We start from the raw sequence: 23,999 nt of genomic DNA on the forward strand, positions 1-23,999 counted from the left end.
CCTTGCTTGTAGTTTTCAGAAGTCTGACAGTTAATCCTTTCATTGCCTGGTTTCCACTGACAGTCTGCTAAACACACACAACTATAACCTGGCCAAATAACGCCAGTGTGTCTGTAATGGAATGAAGTTATAGAGCAGAAGGTCAAATACCATTCTGTATTTTAGCCATGAAATGACAGTAATGAATTATTAGCTACTCAGAAATATGTATCACTGGGATCCATAAAGGTAACCCTGACTTTAAATGACATTATTAGCACCGCTCTGCTTTTGGAAGCTTGCCTGAAAAACACTTCCAATAATAATTCCTTCATGTAATTACTAGAGTGCACTGATGGGTGAGCATATGTTGATTTACACTTATATCTTGGATTCATATATTTCATACATTTTCATACAAGTCTTATATCTAGAGAAAAAACAAAACACCACAACATTCAACAATTTTCAATACAAGATTTTGAACAGTCATGTAAAAGAAAACGTATTTTTGTTTTCTTATAGCTTACTCATAATACTATCCATATCCAACTTTATTTTTCTAACAGACCAAAGTGTGAGACATTGAATAATACACTGCAGGCAATTAATATCTCCTTCATATTACAAGGCTGAAATTATTGTCATTATTGTTTCTACGTACCCCGAATCTGCATAATGCAACCTGCAAAGTCTCATGAGGTCAGTAGTCAGAAACTTGATTTGAAGAATCCAGACTTCTGGGAGTCTGCAGGTGCATGCCAAGGTGATTATATATAGCTTAATGTATATGCAAGATGCACTGCTGTTGCACAGGCAGAGATACTGCTAGCATAACATACTTAAAGCACTGGCAAGGAGCTGTACCCTGACTTGCAGGGAGTGCCTGTGCAGTACTGCATTGGTGAAGCTATCTTGTTCTCATATGAGTTTCAATAGCTTCTTGAGATCAGCCAAAACCTTGTCTACAGTTTTAGGGTTAACATATATAAGAACCATGTAATTTCACTGAGAGAGTTCCTCAGCTCTGTAGCATATGAGGAGCATAGACTTTTCATATGTTAAAGGGCTAGAGGCTGCTTCATGGTCATCAGCTAGAATTGTTCAATTGCTTTGATAGGTTATTATAGGAACATGAAAATTCTTCCATAGGAAAGAGAATTCATAACTGTATGATCTAAATATACCTGCTGCCAGCTTCATCCCAGTAAACTCCTCCAGCTGAGAGAAGCTCTAACACTTTGACAGAAATCTTCCATGAAAGCCCCCTATTTAACCACTGGTAATGGTTAACCATTATTTCATTCTCTTGCGCTGATAAACTCCCAGGTCATGGCAACATAGCTGTAGCAGATTAAGGTCTTATAAATCCAGAGGACTTCAATGTACAGATAATCTGCATTCTAGGATCAACCATTGCCAACGGGAGACTTTTAAACTGGGATAAAGCAATATGCTCTCTCATATTCCTTTGTGGTTAAACCTCAGCAGAAAGGTTCAACACTTATCTAATCTCCCAATCAACATCAGGGAAGTTATATGGGGTCAGCCTGATAAGAAAAGCAAGCAGTGAGTACAAAGTTGATTTTGCAAAAGAAAAAAGGAAAGAGGAGGGGGAGAGAGAGAAAAGGGGGAGAGAGAGAAAAAGAATTCTACAAAATATTCTGCTGTAATCAGTTGGTATTCATAATATCAAAATCCAATAGGAGATCTTCTGTAGATACATTTTAATATAATCAAATATACACATTGCACTTCTTAATTGTGAAAAAGAAGCTATTTGAGTTCTATTTTGTAACTGAAATAAAAACAGCATCTAATTCTGTCAACACTAGAATATCTTTAAAAAATTATCCTTGTCTGGGAATGTGATTATGAGTCAAAGCAGAGATACAAAATGCGATTTAAATTGACACAAATACTTGTATATGGGAGTTCAGATGTTCACTGAAAAAAATGCTCTGTTCACATTGATTATCACAGTTTAGCAAGGATATTCAGTACAACCAGAAGAAAGATGCAGACAAGCACCCACAAATGCCAGTGCTATAGCTCAGTAAGCTGAGATTCTACACCAGTACTTTCCAGGGTCTGAGGGATGCTATAATTCCTTCGTTTGTTCGTGGTTTATTATATATTGCCGAAAGTCACGTTCTTTTTAAAAAATGATGTTTCTTGGCAGTGGAGGGTAAAGTTTCCTGCTCACAAGCTTAACTCCAATGAGGCAGAAGGAGAATCCATGCCTGAAGGTTGTGGGTCCTCTTGTTTACAAACCATTTAGAATTGCATTGTCTTTTAGAAGATCTGTTTGTTTGTTACTCTGCTTTCAGAGCTGCTTTATTTTTGCTTGTTTTCTAATAAAGTCAAACTTGAAAAACTGGAAACTTGAAAACTGGAGAAGTGTGCTCTCTTTTAAAGAAGATGGTGCAGTCTCGGCAATGCTCTGACCAACATGATTTTGCCAGACAGGCAACAAAGATTAAAATTAACTCACTGTCTAAAACTGAGTTAGATGATCCGAGTGACCTATAGAATGCATATTAAAATTTCTGTTTGAATAGCATCAGTAGTTTCAATCTGGTTTCATTCTTGTGCTGCAAGTGACTTTAAGAGATGATATATTTCTCTTGTTTGGTGGATATCAAGTAGCCACTAATCTTGTAATCACTCATAGAGAAAGAGGTGTCCTGAGTCTCCATTCAGTTTCTGTAGATTAAGTTAAGATTAATTCTGTGAGACTTTTCAAAAACTGGACAGCTGCAGGGAAACTTGTGCTACTCGTATTGCGCTGCTTGGCATGCCTGCACTGGGTTTACAGCAATGTTTGCTTTACAATGCTGCCAAGTCCAGCTGTTTTTATGACTAACAGATTAATTTTAAAAATGAACAGAAAAAGATAAAACATGTCAAGGAACTGATATTTTGATTAGGGCATGGCAGTTCAGTTTGAAGCTGTTCTCTTTGCATCCCCAGTCCTGACCTATAGCATCCCAAGAGCTGAACAGAGCTCACTTTGCTCCAAAACCCACCACTAAATATATAAATCTGTCCATCACAGATGTATCTTATCACAAGCAGATTACCGTCTATTCTATGAGGATCAAAGCCCCTCTACTATCCTTAAAAAAAAAGTTTTCATCACTTAGACTAAAAAAAGTCTTTAAAATAACTGTTTCTGAAATATATGGAACTATATTTTTATCCATCTAAGCAGGACACCAACATAAACGCTCATAGTTTGTTTTACTGCATTCTTTTGAAAAGGCCATGTGCATAACCTTTCTTGATATGTAAAGCCAGCCCACTCTCTTGATCACTCTCTTGATTCACTGGAGAATATATCTGGGGCAATATCAATCCAATGTCAACCAAATGGGCAAAGGAGAATAATAATAATGAAAAAAACAACAACACCAAACCAGCCAAACTAAAAAGATCAAAAGCCCCCAAACCTAACACCTCTGCACACCTGTTTAGAGACCATCTCACTACAGAACAAAGCATTCTGTATGTTTGGTTTCCTTATCTACTGATTTTAATTAGAAATCAGGAAACTTCAAACGGCTCTGCTTGCCTTCTCTAGAAGTGTAGCCACAGTGGAGGCTAAACCTGCGCTCCTCCTGTGTGTCTGGTTACTGCTGATGAGAAGCTCAGAAGTCTTCCTTCTGGTCAGTGACAGGAGAATCTTTCAAATCTGGCACAGATGCTACCAGGATTGTTCTTGGTGGTTTCTCTCCTTCCTCACCAAGCCCTGCCACCAGCAGGGGAAAGTGATGCTCTGAGCATTGCTCTGGGAAAGAAAAAAGTTTAAAGAAATGATGATGACACTTTCTCCATCTTTCCTTCTCAGATCTTTTTTTGTTTTCCATTTTTTGTTTGTTTGTTAGTTTGTTTTTGGTTTTAGCACGGTTAATCTCACAGGTTGAGGGGAGAAGGATACATTTTCTCATTTCAATAACAGGCAGCTAGCCTAATCAGGAAGGTTATAGCCAAAAGAACAATAATTGAATATATATAAATTAATAATGTAGGTGAATCTGTGCTCTTGCATCAGCCCCTGAAGCTCAGATTGTAGCTATACCAAAGTCGTAATGGAGAAGCAGCACACCTCTGAAAAAATGGCAACATCATGGCCAATCTATGTTGTTCTGTCTCTATGCTGGATTTCCTCAAAGTTAGTCTTGAAGACCTTCAGACTAAATACAGGAATCTTTCTATCCATCTTTATGACATAGTGATGAGTGGCACAGAAAAGAAAACTGCTTAGTGCTAAAAGACAGCATCGGAAACAATGAAAAATAAGTAACTGAAACCAGAGAAATATTAAATTAAAATATGTCCAAGACAGGCAGGCTCACACTTCCACTCCAGCAAAAATATGTAAGCTTATGTCCCATCTTAAGAACAATCTCGTTCAAACCTGTGTCTTGCCACATTCAAGTTCATGTACAGGAGCTCTATCAACAGCCCGAACCGTATCTACCAAATCCACAATGTACATTCTTTAAGCAATATGCATTCTTTCCTGCAGCGCTCACGTCTGACCCTATTACCAATGTGAGATGTAGCCATAGCACATCTGAGGTAGCTGAGGTGCCAGCTACTTAGCCACCTGTTGGAAAGAGAAATCAGCTAAGCAAACCAAAATATCAACATTTATTTTACTATGGACAAGAGAATAATACATGAATGTTAGAAATAAAAAAAATACTACTACTAAAGAAAAAGATTTGTATACAGCATGCATACACATGAAAATGTTCTTGTGTAAATATCAGCACAACATATGTTGCTTTATTTGTATGTTGTGGGGGAAAAAGAATAAAAACTCAAGAAGGGAGAAATTCAGTACAATGCATAAGTAATATGAAGCCATATAAGATTCTGAGAATACATTATGCAAATGTATTGTCAAAGTTTTTCACCCTGCAGCAAATAGCTTTGTGCTCATTCTGTTCTTCACAGTACGTACATCTGCACTACTGAAAACCTTACAGCCTTGAAAATAATATTTCATTCTCCCTACTGATTTTGAACATCAAACATCTTGTGACCATTTTTGAAGGGCTAGGTTCTTCCACTTTATTTCTTGCTCAGATTGGTTGGTTCAGACTCTTTCCTGAAAAACAGTATCATAAGCCTGGGGAAGAAATCATGAAGCTGTAAGCTCCAGTCCAGCCTGGGTTCAGAGTGAGTACAACTCATGCCTTTGAAAGGTTAAACATACTGTTTGCACCTATTTGTCCCAGAACCGAACACCGTATCACTACAGTTTCACTAAAATAAACAAAGAATTAGAGCATCTCAGTGCTGCTGGGGCACCTAACAATTTTCTTCATATCTTAGCTGATATGCAATGTATGCTTTAATTGGTGCATGTCTGATTCCAGAACACTGTGCTTTTGGCTTTTTTGGTGCACCTTGCACAACACAGTCATTTATTTGGCCACAGCTGCATCCCTTTCTGTCATTCAGCAGGTGCATTCAAGACTCATTGACTAGCCAAGTAAAAAGTCTTTCAAAAATATTACCAGTTTTCAACAAATTCTGCAACCCATCCTCCATTTTTCACAGGGGAGAGAGGGCAGGGCAGCAAAGCATGAAAGTTTTTTCCCAAGAAGATGCCACCTCCTGCAGCCTTTTACAATCTCTCTGCTCTGTAAATCAGACAGTTTTTTAAAATCTCTATTTGAGGTATGTCTTTTTGCTACCCCTCTCTGCCCTGGTCTTAAAAACGCCTGCCTCAATTCACTCATCACAATGTATCTATAAGCCTATGTAATTTATTCCATAGAGTACACTTGCACTATAAAAGTTACTGTAAAAAATGCACATCTCTAATATATTACTTCTGAACAAAACATGTCATTCTTACAGGTAGAATTAGTGACTACCCTGTAACTTTTGCAGTTTTGTGTGGTCTAAGATTTCCAATTTATTTATTTTCAAAGACATGTCTTTTATCCTGTATCTTCTCTATGCAGCTGTTACATCTCCTGCAAGAATCTTAGAGCTTTTTACCCAGCTTTCATATTTGTCTTCCTTTCTAGCCTGACACCTTGAACTGCTAGCTGTCTTTCGTGATCCAGTGGGTTCCCACAGGACCATTCAATGATGAGTAAAAAGCTAAACTGTGATGTGACCTCTAGGCCTCTTCTTCATTTTCCTGCTTGCTAGCAGGTGGTTCGTGCAGTTTGATACCAGACAGAAGGTATAGCTGTAGATCTATTTTGTGCTTTGCTTTTCTCCCCATATGGTACCATATTTATATTCTTTTCAAAGAAAAATAAATTGTGCTCTAACAATACATAGGACATAAAGAACTTGCCTGGAAATGTGTGTGAATTACATTATGGAAACACTTGCAGAAATGATATTGACAGATCATACTAGGGAGAGAGAAGAGAAGATAGTTGGCAAGATTTCCTAACAGATAAAACAATGTCATTCCTATTTTGTTGTTGTTTATATATCTAAATATTTTTCTATTCTTCTTTGTATATACATCATAGTAGAGACAAACCTGGGATTTTTTTTTTTTGGTCTAGGTTTAGAGAAAAATGCAAATGAAACCAAGATGGATTTTGCCTATTTATATGACCGAAGTTCTTTGTTTTCTGATACTCAGCGCTATGTTGTCATATCCTTTACTGCCCAAGTTAAAAAAAAAAAACAACCTTCCACAAGACCAATGGGGCTGGAAACCGTACTGGATCAATCCCACTATGAGTCCTTTGTCAGGCACTTGGAAAAAGAGAAGTTCATCAAGCTGCCCAGAATGCAGAATTTCCTCTAATATTCCCTAAATGCCATTTAATGTCCTCTAAATGTTTCATTTTTTAAAAATCCCCTTCATCCCCACACCAGAAAAAAAAAAAGTCTTAACTTGCTGACTGTTCAGAAAGGAACATAATTTATATGCCAACTCAATATATGTGACAGCTTTTATAATTGTCATTTTTATTGCCATAAACATTTTAAGAATATGAAGATAAGCAGACTAAAATTAGAAAAGTAATTACTAAGAAAGGAGGAAGTTATCAGAAGTTATTTTAAACCAGATTTTGCTAAACTACAAAATGGTCAAACAAAACTAAAAATGCTGCTTCACCAATGTGCTTTTAACACAGGTTGGGAAAAAGAGAGCAAAAGCTCTGAAGAGTGCTCTAAGTCCATATTTTTCTAGATTTCCAGCAAAACTTGATTCACATGCTTTGAGAAGGGTGGCTACAAGCTTCTGCAGAACCTCTGGAACCTCGGAATGTGCATGACCCTTGCTGTCAGGAGAGATGAACAATGCTGGAGGAACACATGTACCCTTTGCACCAACACTTTGAGAGTAATAGATTTTAAAAACTCTCAGTGGTCCTATTAAGACTGTACTTTAATCAAAATGGAGTCAGTCTGCTGGCACTGAAAATTAAAAAGGTTGTAGAAGAGTATGCTAGGAGCTGGGTGAAAGCCAACAGGCACATAAGAGCACCTGGTTCAGACTCACATGACCCCTGAGAGGATGCAGTTAATGTTCAATGTGTCTCTGAAAGGCCAGGAGGGAATAAACATCAAATTCACAATAAATAGAGTAGACAAACCAGCCTGCCAGCCAGCCAGGCCAACTGGCATGTGCAATGTCAAACAAGAGAGCAAGGGCAAAATTTACAAGTCCTTCTTCACCAGGGCCACAAGCCCAGCACAAAGGATAGGGAGAGAAAGACCTTAACTGCTGATGGTACCAGGGTCCTACAAGCAGTGAGCACATTCTCTGTAGCAGTTAAGTCATAAGGGCTAGGTCACTGGGGAGTAAATGTAGAAGAAGGATTAGACCCAATAAATTAGGTGTTAGCAAGTGACCAGGACTGGATGGGATTTATCTGAGAGTTCTGGAGTGTTATAAGAAGAAACTGAGGAGAAGATTAAGACTCTTGAATTTGAAGAGCCTTTGGAAAAGCTTGAAGGTGATGTGTTTAACCTCTATGGTATCATGGAGGTGGTGGTTAAAGTGGCTGCAGAGCTATTCTTCATCAAATCCCACAATATCAAAAATAGGGGCCCTGTATAAAATTATCTATAGATCAGTTTAAAGGTGATGAAAGAAAGCACTTCTCTAAGCAGCAGGTGATGAATATTAGGAACTTGCTGCCAAAAAAAAAGGCAGCTGTGCCAGCAGCTTTGCAAAAGAATTAGAGAAACTCACAGACAACAGAGCCATGAACAGACACTATAGGTACGGGTGGGGAATACAACTGTGGCTACTAGGGGAGTCTGTGGGGAAGGTGCTGTGTAACTTGGGCACTCATATGCAGTCCCTAAATACCATCCCCTGCTGCCACTATCAGAGACTGGTCTGACCTAGACTTGGGCATTGGTTCTCCAGAGTCCACAGAACTCTGTTAGCAATGGAAATGCTAACAGGAAAACTACTCAGTGTGATATCAAAGGTATTTCATTCAGGGGGCGGTTAGGATTGTTTGATTCAGAATTATGGCAAGACCTTTAAATTTGGCTTGTAAAATGAAACATCACTTCTGTGCACTGTTTCTACTAAACTTGACAAGGTAAGCCCATTAGCCTGCAGAACTTTCACAATATTAGTATTTACTACAGACTCTTAAAGAAAGAGTCCTAAGGAGTTACTAGACTAAAGAGCAGAAAAAGAGAAGGCACAAGCAGAGTAATTAACATGATTGAAAATACATAACCAAAATTTTGTTCAGAAAATTGTTATCCCTGCAGTACAGCCGACAAGATATAGTCAATTCTTACACAGCTGATAGCCAGATCTTTCCACATGAAATCTTATACTATAGAGCTGACATTTTCATGGGGGCAAGGCTGTGAAACTTGGTATTTACATCCTCTTCTCCCTTCCACCATACCGTGATTACTGATTATTGCAGGTGTGAAGAAAACTCTTTTCTCCACTTGTCTGAGCTCTTCAGTGTCCCGTGATAATTAGGGCAGCAATGCAGCTCAATAGCTTGCTACAATTTACAAACCAATTTCTTGTTTGTTTTTTTTTTTTAAATCCCTCTCCAAGACTCCAGTGTTGTGGAACAGCTGGCAACATACAGTGGCCATCTGTACTACCTTCATCTTTTGAGAGTTCAAATTGATTTTCTTCAGCCTAGCATGCGGAGTTAAGGGGTGCTCGTTGCCTGATGATGTGCATTCACACTATCCAATGGAGCTGGGAAGACAATTTTAGCATGAGACCATCAGCATGAACAAACTGCACTGGCAGATGAACTGTGAATCAAGCCGCCTTTACCCTTTTTGTGCAGGGTAAAGGTTTTATCCATGTTTTCAGATTTCAAACACAGAAAATTTCTAGATCTGTATATGTGAAACATAGCCAAATGCCACTTATTCACTTTGCTGATTGATGGCACTTATCCTCAAAGACACAATAGAGTATGTTCATATAAAGTCAGCAGGGTTTTTTAGGACTTGCACAGAACACTTTCAACATAATAGATGCTGATATAATTCAAATCGAAAGTAAAAATGGGTATGATGCAGACAAACAGTGTGCTGAAGTCAAACATCTGAAAAAGGAAATATTGATTAATGTATCTTCTCAACAGTGGCTTTACTCAGCTAAACTAAGCAAAAGTGAAACACTAATATTCAGAAGAGTTTTTCACCTTTGCTATTTTATAGTAAGTAATTTTTAGCTCTGCAAGGTATTGCCTTACTGTGCTTGATTTATGAAGACTGATCAAGAAAAAAAAATTAACATGCTCCCAACTTCAAACTTCAGAAGTTCCATTAAGCTTACTGGAGGGACTCACATATTCTAGTTAAATACATGTGCAAAGCTTTGAGGGAGCTTAACCTAAATGTTAAGTGTAGTGACAAAATAGTGTTCAGGATAAATAAATACAAAGGATAAATTGATACTACATTAAGTAATAGAGCAAAAATATATGAAGTTTGCACACAAAAATACTGCAAACATTAACAAGCATAACCCACTCTTACAAAGGATAGGTGAAAGAATGGAAAGCAACATAAAACATGAAAAGTATGTACATAGCTTAACATGTAGCTTAATGTAACTTCTGGATAAACTATGTTAATAGAAAAGTTCAATAAATTGAAGGTGCACATTTCACAGAAGTTTATACTAAAGATTTTTATTTACGTTTATTTAAAAATCGATATAACTTGTCATATGTCACAACATGATAATACATTATATACTTCTAAAAGGGAATAATACACCATTTAGAAATTTTTCTTTGGAATGTAAGTACTTTGTGATCACAATAGTCTAACTGAAGTGGTATTTGTTTGGCAAACCATACAGGGTCAAATTTAATTAAATGTTTGCTTGCTAGGTGTCCTAAAAATAGATAGGAAAATTGCCTAAATCAACTGAAATTATACTGTTCTGTAAAATCTGAGACAATGTGATTTAAATGTATTTTTCCCTTTCAGTTCTCAGAAACATATGGCCATTAATAAAGTTTTGTGGTTTAGATATATAATTTAAATCTCTTAAAAAGTATGTAATGTACTACAGTTAAACAAAAAGATAAAACCCACATTATATTAAAGCCATGCAAGATTTTGGAAACTGGAGTTAAATAACCAAATCATTCTAGGAAGCAGCTCCATAATCTGGTTAATCACGTGGTGACTTACTCACAAATGTATGCTAACATGCATGAGAAGACATGGTTATTATCAAAGAAGGGGCTGGTACAGTGTCCTAGACTTTCCCCCAAAAAACTAGAAGTAACAGTAGTTTAATATCAGAATTTTAGTAGGTCTACCATAATCTAGCAGTTGATACTAGGACACATGAAGACGAGGTGGCAATAGTCATCATGGAGAATAGATACTCTTACGTAAAATTTGCACTGTATATGATCTAACTCGTAACTAGAGAGAGAAACTATTTCCTTACAAAGTGTTGTAAGAGGACTCATCTGGGCTTTAGAGTTGTGAAATGTCATGTGTGTAGATATAAAAGTATTGTGTGTCAACAAACAAACAAACAAAAAAACTACAAACAAAATCTTTCAGCAGCCCAGTTCTTTAGCTGGTGTGTCTAACTTCCATAACAAAAGAAAGCTGCTGTTATCTCTAAAATGCTTTCAAAGTAGGCCTAATTTCTTATATATTTATAGGTATGCATATGCATTTCTTGTCTGCTGTGAAACAAATCTCAGTAGAAATTAACACTTGCCCCTAGATGCTGTTAAAAAAAAAAAAAAAAAGTCTAATAGAGAAAATACCCTACCGTCCAGATTCTTACGTCAAAATAAATAAATAAATAAATATTCAACAGACAGGTCTCCATTTTCTAACTCTTGCTCCAGTTGTTTTCCTTCTGCACTACTTTAGGCTAATATATGCCTCGGTGACTACCTTCTCTGCCCAGGACTGTCTTTTTGTACATACACCCTTCTGTCCTCTACGTAGCTTCCATACAGGGTCCAAAGCTGCACCTCTCATCATGGCCAGAGTAGCAACAAAGGTTTGGTGGTATTGTCTGTTATGAATAGCATATTTTTGGTCTTGGAAATGATTTCTGAACCAATGGTATCCTGAAGCTTTGCTCGTGCTTAAGGCATGACATAATTGTCTAGGTCAGAGAAATAAGGAGAAATTTTAACACCAAATTATTATCTTCTCCTTTAAATTGTAAATGTCTTCTAATACCACTCTGTCTCTTTTGCACACACCTTTATTCTCTTTCTATGCTCCTTCTCTGTTTTTTTTTTTTTTTCCATTTCCTTTTATGACTTGTCTTGGACATCTTATAATTTGTTAATTTGATTTTAACAAATGAATGAAGACTACACATTCAGTTTAGAGCTCTCCATGTGTGGGAGTCAAAGTAGCGCACCTGTAGCTAGAAGTAGGAACAATATTCAGAGGGAAAGTCATATTAATGTTAATGACATATTTTAGAAATGCAGTATAAAAAATCATGGAACATGATTTTTTTTTTTTTTTTTTTGCACAAGCTTTAATGAACATTTAAAGCTTAATCTAAAGACATGGAATTTGTCAGTGTTCCTACTCCCTTTAACAGTGTCTGAATCCACCCTCGTGTACTGGGCTATTTTCAGCTCTTTCTGCCATAACCACAGACACTTATACACAGAGAGTTCACTGTCACCTTCTATTTGAGAAGTACAAAATTTATACCTTTTTATGCTTTTCTCCTTTCCAATGGTGTTTTTAAAAAGATTCAGGAAAAGAAAGTAAAGGGAAAGTTCCATGGATATAAAGACATAAAAGTGATTCACCTCCACCTGACTTTCTGTCCATTTTTCTCAGTTATTATTAGGCCTAGGGAAATCTAGTGACTGCTTTTTCACCTAAACAAAATAATCCAGTTTTCAATTATATTTCTTTTTTTGTACTGTTGCAACTTGGGCAGTTTGGCTTCACTACATGTGTATCACTGTTCTACCATTCCTATGCAGAAGAAATACAACACTGCCAGTCTGTCCCAAGTCATTGCAATGTCATCTCTTATTCACTCTGGTGAATACAGAGCTGGAAAGCATCCTGACTGTTGACTTCACAAAGCTAAACCTAGGAGGCCCTCCCTGCTCACGTAAGTGCATGTGCTCCCACATTTTGTTCAGTGCCATCGTAAGTGTGGGAGATGCTACCACAGCTGGTTCTGCTACTACATAGACACTGTATTTCCTTCATCATCAGGGGCTCCCAATCTCCCAAAGATCACACAAAACAACAGAAAAGCATGCTGTTGTAAAAGAACCTAGGATGAATGAGAATGTCACCCGTGACCTATAAGAACAATATCTTCTGGTTCTAGTATTTTTTTTAATAGTTAGATTTTCACTATGTAACATTTTAGGTTGTATTTATTCACTCAAATTTGTTGAAGTAAATGAATACATTAGTAGAGAGGGGAAACAATGAGTTCAGTGATTACTTCTCTGTTGTATTTTCAAAAAATGAAAATGTTAATAGGATAGTATGGTTTGCATATTTCTTTTATGGTATTTTAAATACATTCATTAAATGATAAACGTTATTTGAAATAAATAAAGAAAAATACTAAGGACTTCGTAATCCCAAATCTTTCACTATTCACTCTAGTAAGTTGAGCTAAAATTGGTATTTACCTGTGTTTGTTTCCTTCTTATATAACTTATGTTTACACTAAGCAAATAATCTTCCTATTTGATATAAATTTCCCCTTTGATACAGTTCCAGTAAGTTACACAGAAACCTGATAAAGAGACTTAGCAAAATCCTTTCTGGTGCCTATACTTTTGTGGTTTGGGAAGAAAGAAGGAGGCTAAGGGGAACTGCTGGAGCTCAGCTGAAAAGGTACGAGTTGGTGGCGGCCAAGGGGGAGGATTTTGCTTTCACTAACTGCTGCAGAATTTTAGGTAAGAAAACTGAATAAATATCAGCTGGAAAGAAAACAATAATGCATTTTTCGGAACAGTTCTGAAACAGAATACTCAGAAATAGGTTATTGTGCTAGAATGAAGATCTCTCAGGGCTGCAGAATGACTATGCAAGCTCCCAAAGTACATTAAGCACAGAAAATATGATATCTGATTTTAAGGAATGATTCTCTTATGCATAAGTCCTACTCTTTAATATGCTCTAGATTATGCTGGAAGCTGAATTTCTCTCTCACAGGTCTCACCAACACTGAAGTATACATGTGATAAAAAGGCACCTTTTTTTCTCAGATCAAGTCATGCATTCAGTGAACTTGGCTAAGCCAAAGGCCAGACTTTTTTGATAATATAAATGGCCTAAGTACTTAAACACTTCAGAACTAGAGAAATTGGAAGAGCAGGACATTCCTTCAGAGGGTCAACTTAAAAGATGCCCTTAAAAGATTTAATGTTTAAAAGTTTTCTCAAAACTGACGGAAACTTTCTTATTCCATTTTTTTCCCTCAGATAACTAGGTTAGTCTTATTGGTAGTATATGTAACACTGACTTGAATCAGACCAAGCCCAGAATATATGCTTTTTCCTTGGCTGTTCCGAAACTTGTCCTGGTTCTGGCCTGTATAAGAAATGTATTGGTTAAAGATCAAAGTTCCAAAGGAGACCTTATTTTTACACAAAAAAATAAATTGTATTAAATTGTAGTCTCAATATGGACTGTGTTGAATCAACATAATGTTTATGGTTTTTTTCTTCACTAAACTTTCCATTATTTGTGTGTGTTTGTGTGTGTGTGTGTGTGTGTGTGTCATTTAGCTCTTCCTGGGTTGGGCTTGTCCAATCCTGAATAAAACGGCTAAGAGTAATTTCTCTTGCTGTATCAGCTATTGTGTATTAGTCACATGAGGCTTAGCAGGACCTGCATAGGTCTACACCACTGCTCTTGTACAGAAAATACAATTTTTTAGGCATTATCAGCTAGCTATTGTTTGGCTACTGTGGATATTGCTAAAATCATAACATGGCATCAAGTAGCTTAGTGCGAACAAACCACCCACATGCTTACTCTGCTTTTTGCCAGAGGTATATGCAAGGCTACATGGTTAGCAGAATCACACTATACAATTTAAATGTAGGTAGGATTTGTTCACATTGACGAGATCACTACAAGACCTTTTACATGACTGTGTAATTGCCAAGTGGCTTGTAAATTGGTGCAGTTTAAACATACAGCTTATGTTTATTCTGGCAGGGTACAAAGGAACCTGAGCAGAGTAATATACTTTTACAGTCCATGAGATACAGGACTCTAAGTCTTAACTTTAGTAAAGCTGATGCAGAAATAAAACCTATATGTCTTCAGATTTTGGTTTTCTTCACAACAGTATACATTTCTGTTTTCAAAAATACTTTTGCTATAAAACTTTAATAAAATAAATATTGTGTGTGAGGAGAAAAACGTGAAAAGAAAAGCCATTACCATACACCTAATGTAGATAGAAGAATGCAAAAAATAAATATAAATATACAGAAAAACTAACACTTTTCATCAGCTATCCTACATCTTCCTCTCACTCTTGGAGGAATGGAAAGTTTTCCATTCAATTATTCTTGAAATGAGTTCTGATTATGTTTCCTATTTTATAGATCACATTTATTTGTCGTTATATAGTAGCACCAGGTGAATATGCTACAATCAAATGAAAGAAAGACGGAGAGATTTCAAACGGACTATGTTAATTACACGTTGTAAAATTTCTGTCTTCCAAAGGAAAAAAATTTCAAACTTCCAAAACCTTGCTATTATTAGCATAAAATAAAAAATCCAAGGAAAATGAAATAAAAAATCTTAAAGTTTCAGTGTACTGCTTTTGAATAATGTTATCTACAATTATAAGACAGACAATCTGTTAAATAGAAAAAAGATTTGTTATACATAAAGCAACAGAGTAGAAAAGCACAGCTTTTGTAATTTTGGTAATATTGCAGTTTTACAAACATATTGCATAGTATCCATAAGAAAATAATTCCCATCTTTTTATATATTAAATACACAAGGTTCACTCTCCCTTTCTTCTCCTCCAGGAGTGTTATGGTAGCTTTTAAAAACTTCGACTATCCTTGGGATGTTCAGACCAGCATGTTCTTATCGTTATGTCTCCTGAATACACTTCAGGTTTTGTCTAAGGTTAAACAAATACTCAAGAGTGTCATCCAGAGATCTGTCCTGAGGCAGGGTAGTTGGGAGTGGCAGGGAGAGTGGGAGGATATGGGCAGGCATCTAGAGCGGGGACAGCTCCACTGGAAAGACCACGAGGAATCCACAGTGGATGAATTGGCTCCACAGTGGATAAATTGGTCCCCAGATCTGGTCCCTAGGATTTTTTCGCTTGGAACACGATTCCACAGAGCAGTCAACTGCTTCTTTAGCTTTGAGGATGCTGAAATTGTCCCTGGCTTGAAAAGAACTAGTTCCCAGCCTGTCTCTAAAAACAGTTGCTTTGGCCTAAAATCTGACTTTCCTTTCTGTTATGTAAACATCCAGAGAGACTCATCCTCCCTTCTCAGTTGACTTTGGTGCTGCCTAGTCTTAAGGTTTTCAGTATTCAGTTGCGTACCCCAGACTCTCGTATTTTCAGAGGGATTGCACTCCCCTTACATGGTATGGGAATCCCATTTTTCTGTCTCAGGGGTGAATGGTGTAAGGCACTTAGAAATCATTGCAGATTGTGGTTGTTGTCAATTGCCATGTAAATTAAGGCCATGCAAGTACCTTCTACTGTTTCATCTTCCCTTTCATTTGTTGTCTGGTTACTACTCCACATTACATATTCGGTGAAATGTCCTAAAAAAAAATAAATTACTTTTTAATTTTAACAACTTTTGTTTTTTCTTTCTCTAGGTCTGCCAGTAGCTGACAAGGTAGAAAGATGTGCTTTTCTCCTTCATTCTTGTGAAGTTAGAGGCAGTGCCGATTTAAACTGTGACCGAGGCTCTGCAGTGGTGCAAGTCTATCTTACTACTTCAAATTCAGTGATGCAACCGGAGTTTACAGTAATTAACTTTCAAGGATTCAACCAATTTAAAGCTTTTAGACAATGACAATTAGTTGAAAACATTCCTACAGGTTTATTTTCTTCATTTACATTTGTTTGTGATCTCCATCTCATTCAAAGCAGTCAGGACTGGTTTGCTTCTCTCTTCTCTGGAAATTTGCACTAGGAACCAGTGTTAGAATCAGAATCCTCATCTAAGAGTACGATGAAAAATGTTGCACTCCAAGTTGGAAAGTGGAGAGGAAAATGTTCATGTATACATAAGAATTGTGCTCAAACAGCTGATTACACTTTTTCTTACACCTTAACAGATGCTTACACCTTTAAACTTTAAATCTGAGAAGCAACAGGTAGTTTCTACGTTTCCCTTGGGGATAGTGTACTCTTCTGTATTTTGCTTCTATACAAACAGTTCAAAATTTTCAAGTCATGTTGTCAGTCATACAACCAAACAATCTTGCACAGCATATCCCATTATACCCCCCAGATAGATCAAGCCCTGAATGCAAGACAAGACAAGTAAATAACGCCAACATGTAAAACTAACTTCTAAATACATTACTTTTGGGCAGGATTTTTGGCACTTTGTGGGGCTTAACTGTACTTCAGTGAGAAGAATGTCTTCTGGTGTGAACTGAAATCTGAAATTATACTTCTATGCCAATATGTTTTTTTTTTTGGGGGGGGGGGAGGGGCAAAATTCCTCGTGGACACCTGAAGGAGTTGCAAAATAATAATAAAATTTAGATGAAGGAAAAGTTCCTTCTCCGTTGCTGTTGTTTTTGTTTTCTTTTCCATACAGTCTTAAAATGAAGGTCCCATTTTCTGGCCTTTGGCAGACTGTAAGCATGCCGGAACACTTCACATTACGTAGATCATATTTGTCCAAAATGATAATATCATACCTATAGCCTGTTGCAGGCTGAAAAGTAGCCTATGCCTCAGGTACTGTTTCATGCCTTTGCTTTTGTTATTACATCCTTGTAAGTCTTCAAATGGGAAATGAAATTATCTTATTCAGAAGAAGCACCATCCGGAAGAAACTTCAGTTGTGAGGGCCTGAATTCTCGCTGAAACCAAAGGCGGGTATAGAATCATAGAATAGCCTGAGCTGGAATGGTCCCGTAAGGATCATCAAGTCCAGCTTCTGGCACCACACAGGTCTACCCAAAAATTCAGACCATGTGACTAAGTGCACAGTCCAAATGCTTCTTAAACTCCAAGAGGCTTGGTGCAGTGACTACTTCCCTGGGGAGCCTGTTCCAGTGTGCAACCACCCTCTCAGTGAAGAACCTCTTCCTGATGTCTAGCCTAAACCTCGCTGCCTCAGCTTGACACCATTCCCGTGGGTCCTGTCACTGGTGATTAAAGAGAATAGATCAGCGCCTGCCCCTCCACTCCCCCTCGTGAGGAAGCTGTAGACCGTGATGAGGTCTCCCCTCAGCCTCCCCTTTTGCAGGCTGAATAGGCCAAGTGACCTCAGCCGCTCCTCATACGTCTTCCCCTCTAGGCCCTTCACCATCTTTATAGCCCAGTATCTTACTGCCTTGAAGAAAGAGGCTTTAATCTATCCCAGTTTGTTTACTAACAAAGGAGCACGAAAGAGACGCATGTCCTTGTCTCTGAAGAGGAGGTGAAGGAACAGCTAGTGCAAGGAACACAAAAATCAGTTGCGCCAGACTAATATGTGGTTGTATCTGAGCTTGGAGACTGCAACCCTCCTCAAACTTCCAGATCTAGAGGAACACTTTGGCTGCAGCCTAAAAGCCATGTGTACATAAGCTCCCCCAAGCCAGCCGATCTTCTTCCCATGACCTGCCAGGAAACAGCAATGTAGGCATGTAACCAAATTAAAGCCCAAACCTTCAGCCCAGGCCTTGATCTGAACAGTGAGTGAGGATCTGGAACCTGGCATTTATACGTGATAGCTTATACGCAGCCAAAGTAAATAGTGTAGTCAGAGGTCACGGGGCTAAATTTTGAAAAGTCCAACATAAAGAAGAGATCTCAGAAAAACAAATTTAAATAACATTAATGTCAAGAAAAGTAATTCTGATTGCTATAGTCTTTACCTGTCGTGACTAGACAGATGAAAATCTATGATAGCAATTTTGCCTTTAAGGTCATTTTCTTTTCTCTTGTATTTCTTGTATTTATTTATTTATTTATTTTAACAGGCTCTGTACTAATTCTCCTCACAGAATGACTAACAGAAACATGACCCTTGCGCACCTTTTGTAGTTAATTCATTAGGTCAACTCTAACCACTAAGCCCCTTGTCAAGTTATTTCTATTACTGATAAGGAGCAATTGGCCTTAAAAGACTGAAGTCAGGTAGATGAGCCTATTCCACAAGGTCTCTTGGCTCCAGCCTTGTTAAGTGAAATCTGCCAGGTGTGGATCATTTGACCTTTGCTATATAGGAAGCATGAGGAGGGATAGGGAATTGTATCCCCAGGGGAGTTTGAGGTTTGGGTTATCTACGGTGCTTTTCTACTGTGGTGAAATGGGCTCAGTAGGCTGCTTTTTCTTTGTGTTTTCTACCACCTCTGTGAAATAGTTTTAGTGACTCTATGAGCTAGCTATGTTGGTGGTGCCTTCTCAGTACAGTAAAACCCTGGTGGCACGACTTCACTGTGAAGTAGTTTAGAAGTGACTCAAGTTCAGAAGCTGGCAGGTAAGTGTTCCTGGGTTCTACAGTTGTTTAATGTTGAGGAGTTTGAGTACTTCCTTCACTTTGTCTGTTTTCAGTGAAATTACTTACGTGGATTCTAAGCTCTCCTTCCAGCCCTTAAAAATAAAATAGTAATAATAATATAAAAAAAAAATCTCAGAAGCTCCAGTGCTTACAGGTGAGCCTGACTTTGAAGAATGTTCTTAAGTATTTGTTAAAACTGAACAACAGGCTGTGTGAAAAAGGTGCCTTAATGTGAACTCAAATTATGTCTAGTGGTAGTAGAAACAGATTTGGATAAATACTGGTGGCACTATTGTTACTTTCACTAAGTGGAAATTGTGAGAATGTGCTGTTCATAAAAGAAATGCCGTTTTCACAATATGCAAGTCAGAAGCCTTTAGATTACCAGAAATTATAGCTTCAAGGAGATAACTTTAAAGAAAGAAACTATTGTTGGATGTTTACCCCAACCCCTCTGTAGACTGGCTCCCTGAAGAAAGTGTGAAAGGTGTAGTTGTTAATAGTTTCTGAGGTAGGGTTACAGGAAGGTGTTTTTTTCCCACTTGTTTGCTCTCCCCTTCTTGTCCTCCAGGAGTGTTATGGTAGCTTTCCAAAACTTTGACTCCCCTTGAGATGTTCAGACCAGCATGTACTTATCGTTATGTCTCCTGAATACACTTCAGGTTTTGTCTAAGGTTAAACAAATACTCAAGAGTGTCACCCAGAGATCTGTCCTGAGGCAGGGTAGTTACGAGCATCTAGAGCGGGGCAACTCCACTGGAAAGACCATGAGAAACCCAGGGTGGATGAATAAGTTAAAAAACCCTGGCAGTATGAAGAAAGTCTCTCCTCTTCCCTACAGGCCTGCATCTTTCCTGTGGAAAAACCTCTGGAAGAGGTCCACCAAATTAGAGAACTTAGATTCCTCCCCACCTGTACAAACCAGTGTCTGAGGTATCGGGGTAAGCGTCTTTCTGTGCAAGGAAGATGACAGATTGGGTACACAGCCCATGGTACCCCGTGGCTGGCGCAATGTCAGCACGAAGAGGATATCAGGAAAAAGGATAGAAAATCCACATTGAAACTAGACTCACAGGTAAGTGAGTTACAAAAACAAAACAAACAACAAAAACTAATGGGGAAAAAGGGGGTTGAGAAGACAGTTGCTGTCCCAAAAGGCAAGGGGAGCCCTGGAGCTCCGGAGCTCCGGGTCCCCGGATTTTTTCGCCTGGAACACGATTCCACAGAGCAGTCAACTGTTTATTTATTTCTGAGCATACTAAAATGGATCTGGGAAGTGTTTTATGTGATTATGGAAGTGTTCTTCTTTGCATGAGATACTTGAAAATACCTCAAGTCTGTAAAAGTTAAGATAACATAGCATTTGCTTTTCATCTGAATTGTGTTTCTAGAATAACGTTACTGCCTTGAATTGGAGACTGAAAAGCTCTTGATGCCTTTTTAAGAGTGAAGATGATTTTGAAATTTGCAGTGCACTTCCACGCTTATACAACAGCTCTTGACATCACTATCAGTGTTCAGCATAAGGAAATTGTAGGGAACAGCACAGCCAGACATGTAAAATCCCTAGGGCAGGGGTCATCAATATAACAAACTTTCTACACTGCCTTGTAGGTAGCATCTTTATGCCAAGTATCTCCATTGTACACACACCTTCCCCCCTCCCAGCAAGACAGTTGTTTAGCTACTGGCATGTGCTTGGAGTCCTAACACAGTACAGGAGATGGGACTGGCTGTGTGGATCACTGCCAGCAATAAAGGAGCAAGAGAGGCCAAACTCACCGCTGGCTCGAGACCTCTGTCATCACAGGACTGCGTGCAATAGCCCAGTAACATCGAAAGCTCTCTGCTGAACACCTCTTTCGCACTTCTCAAAGCATAATCCATAGAACTCCCCAGAACTTGAGATAGTGGCTCCCAGTTTTTCTCTTATAGTCCAGATCACAGCACACTGCAGAAAAGAGAGAACTCAAGCACTGAAAAAGACTTGGAGACTTCCAATAGACCAGCTGCTCTTTCTGTTAATTCCCTCCTTCCCTCCCAGGCAGCTTTCTAGCTTTAAAGAAGTTAAATCCTCTTTTTTGGTACATGGTAATGCACATCCTGAAATATTCCCAAAACGGCATCAAGTTGAAATAGAAGCAGCATCTTCTTATCAGACAGCCTCCCCAGCTCAGCAATACCAAATCAGCTAACAGTTCTACAGAGTCTACCTTGCTGCTCATCAGCTGTATTACTAAACCATTTTTCCCGCTCTTTCTTTTGTAGACCAACTCCGCTTAGAATTCATTGTTCCTGTACCTGTTCCATCATCTGCATTCCTAGAGCACTTCTTGGATCCAGTCATGTTTGGGATTCCTCCTGTTTTGCTCTGTGCTTAGACTGATGTGAAGCATTGTGTCATTTTGATGAACTGAATTCATGGCATTAACTAATGTTTGGAAAGAACAAGGCATGGAACAATTTTACTTTTAACAAGCTTAGCCTGGATAGTCTTCCCTATCCCTTTCCTACAGTTAGGGGGTTTGCTGGTTAATCGCCTCAGAAGGTGTGTGGGGCAAGGAGTGACAGCAGAGCTTGTCTGGGAATTTTTCATCTTCAAGACAATCCCACTGATGCTGAGAGGAAACTGTGCCCAACTTCATCTTCAGGTATCGCTGTCTCAGAATGTTTCAGAGCCTTGCTGTAAAACAAAAATAATTATCAAGCACACTACTATTTTATTGTCACAAATGCATTAACAAGGAATGCTACTTTTTCAAGTTCTGATTATATCCATGGGGTCTTAAAGTGGGATTCAACTTGTTCAGCCAAACATGAAGTTGATTGAGATGTGATTTGGCAGTAATGTAGAAGTAACTACATTGGGGTGGGGGTGAAAGCACTTTGATTTAGGCTAGGAAGACAGGACTTTTAGATTTAAAATAAACGTTAATGAAAAATAACAGTTAGCTGTTAATAGTGACATCAGTTAAGAACTGGAAGTGCATGAAAGCTTTCACTGGGTTTGTCTATTATTTGATGCCCTTGGATCAGACGTGTGTATGTTGTCTTCTTAAACAACAAGCATATCTGGGCTCTTTTCTGTCCTTTTGGAGGACAGGAGGACATCCTTTGTGTAAACACCTACGCATGTGGTGATATGAGCACAGAGGAAGAAAAGAAGGGCAAATGCAGTGGCAGCAAGGAAAGATCGACATCATAATGGCAAAGTAAAGAGATAAAGGAAGATTAATCTCCGAGTATGGGAGTGTGAGTATTGAAAATCAAGATCTCCAAACTGCATTAACCTTGTCTATTGTTACAAAAAGACTGTTTTACTAACCATCATTTGTTTTGATGGCAGTTTTGCTGAGGCCTTCCTAGCAGGGTGGGGGTGTTACCGTAAAAGTGGGTCAAAGAAACTCTCTAAAACTCAATTTGGAGTTTTAGAAAGCAGGAATTCCTTAATTGCAGCACCAGACACACATGGGATCACTCCACCTTAGTATGCACGCTGAGTTGTTTAAGCTATGGGGGTCATATACAATCAAAACATACATATTCATCAGATTTTCAAGAAATCGTTAACATATTCATGCTATTTCCCATAACTTTGGCCAAGAAATATTGTTGGGAGATGTCACCTTTTAGAAGAACTAAAGATGTTCCTGGAAGCCTGAGAGATTTAATTGAGGCATAATGATGTCATTAATTTCATATTACTGTGTGGGGAAGACAGCATTTATCGTCTCCCATATTGTTTGCAGAGTTCCCTGCCTAGCAACACAGCCCTATCCTACAGCTAGCGCATCCCTTCACTGATGGCTGGGGCCAGACCAGGCCGGAAGGCCAGGTGGGAGAACACTGCCTGTGCCAGCTGCGCGCTGGGAGGCCCCCGGCACCATGACAGCGGTCTCAACCAAACGCTGTAAGAACATGCATAGTGCTGAAATGCCCATGTGCTGTTACCGTGGAAACCAGGCAAAAAAAAAAAACAGGGCCACTATAGAAAGATAGTGCTGGGCAGGACGTGGGGGACTGTCTGCTGCGCCTTCGAAGGTGATGGGCTACTGTCTGGGTTTGCGGTGGTGGGTATCTTTTGCAATCCATAAGACATCTCTGGTTGTATTTTGATAACTTTTTCTACCACTCTCCCTTAACTCCTGTTTTTTTCCTTTTTTTTTAATACAAAAATAATAAACTGGTGGACAGTGTTTGATGTTGTTTGCATCTTGGGGTGGATGGCAAACATCCCTCAGAGCAATCGGAATGGGACAGCGTGGTCTGGAGTTCACCAAACAACCTAGAAGAAAATGTCATCCCACTAAAACATGGCTTAAAAGCGGATCTTTGTAATCCGACCATGATGAAGGTTTTTATGTAAACATTCACTTACTCTGAAATACAGCAATGGAAAAGGTTAATATTAAGAGGAGACGAGTAGTGTTTCTATTTCCTCTTTTTATTTTGTACTTCTGTTTCCGTTTCAGGATACACTACTGCCTCCCCTCCTCAACCGCTGCTCGTCGGCGCTGGGACCGCGTGCCCCGGGCTGCCTCGCCGCCATTTTAGCTCCCTCCCGGCCCTCGCCAGCGGCCCTCGGGGCGGGAACACAAAATGGCCGCCGGCCGCCGCGTGCCCGGCCCGCGCTGCCGCGTCCCGCTCCCGGCCCTGCCGAGGGCTTCTGTCAGGGGGCTGGGCCTGGGCCGGGAGCGGCCTCTGGCGGTCGTCGGCGGCACACAGCTGCACCGTGGCCGCGGCAGGGACTTGGTAGCGGGGAGAAAAGCGCCGCGGGCTGGGGGCGCGCCGTGAGCTCAGTTCTGGGCAGGCTGGCAGGTCGCTGCGGCTCCGGCAGAGGTGGCCCGGAGCCTGCCGAGGTCT

At 39.0% G+C, this 23,999-nt stretch overlaps 1 long non-coding RNA gene across 1 annotated transcript in view; it reads left to right on the forward strand.

Annotated features, from left to right (window-relative positions):
• Positions 1-18,867: 18,867 nt before the first annotated feature.
• Positions 18,868-23,999, forward strand: part of LOC106035217 (uncharacterized) — a 57,404-nt gene continuing 52,272 nt past the window's right edge. The window contains exons 1-4 of the long non-coding RNA XR_010831066.1: positions 18,868-19,115; positions 19,978-20,211; positions 21,405-21,787; positions 22,240-23,206. This is a non-coding gene — a long non-coding RNA (uncharacterized lncRNA). The remainder of the gene's footprint in view (positions 19,116-19,977; positions 20,212-21,404; positions 21,788-22,239; positions 23,207-23,999) is intronic.

The sequence above is a fragment of the Anser cygnoides genome, chromosome 4, assembly GCF_040182565.1.
Source record: "Anser cygnoides isolate HZ-2024a breed goose chromosome 4, Taihu_goose_T2T_genome, whole genome shotgun sequence".
Taxonomy (NCBI): domain Eukaryota; kingdom Metazoa; phylum Chordata; class Aves; order Anseriformes; family Anatidae; genus Anser; species Anser cygnoides.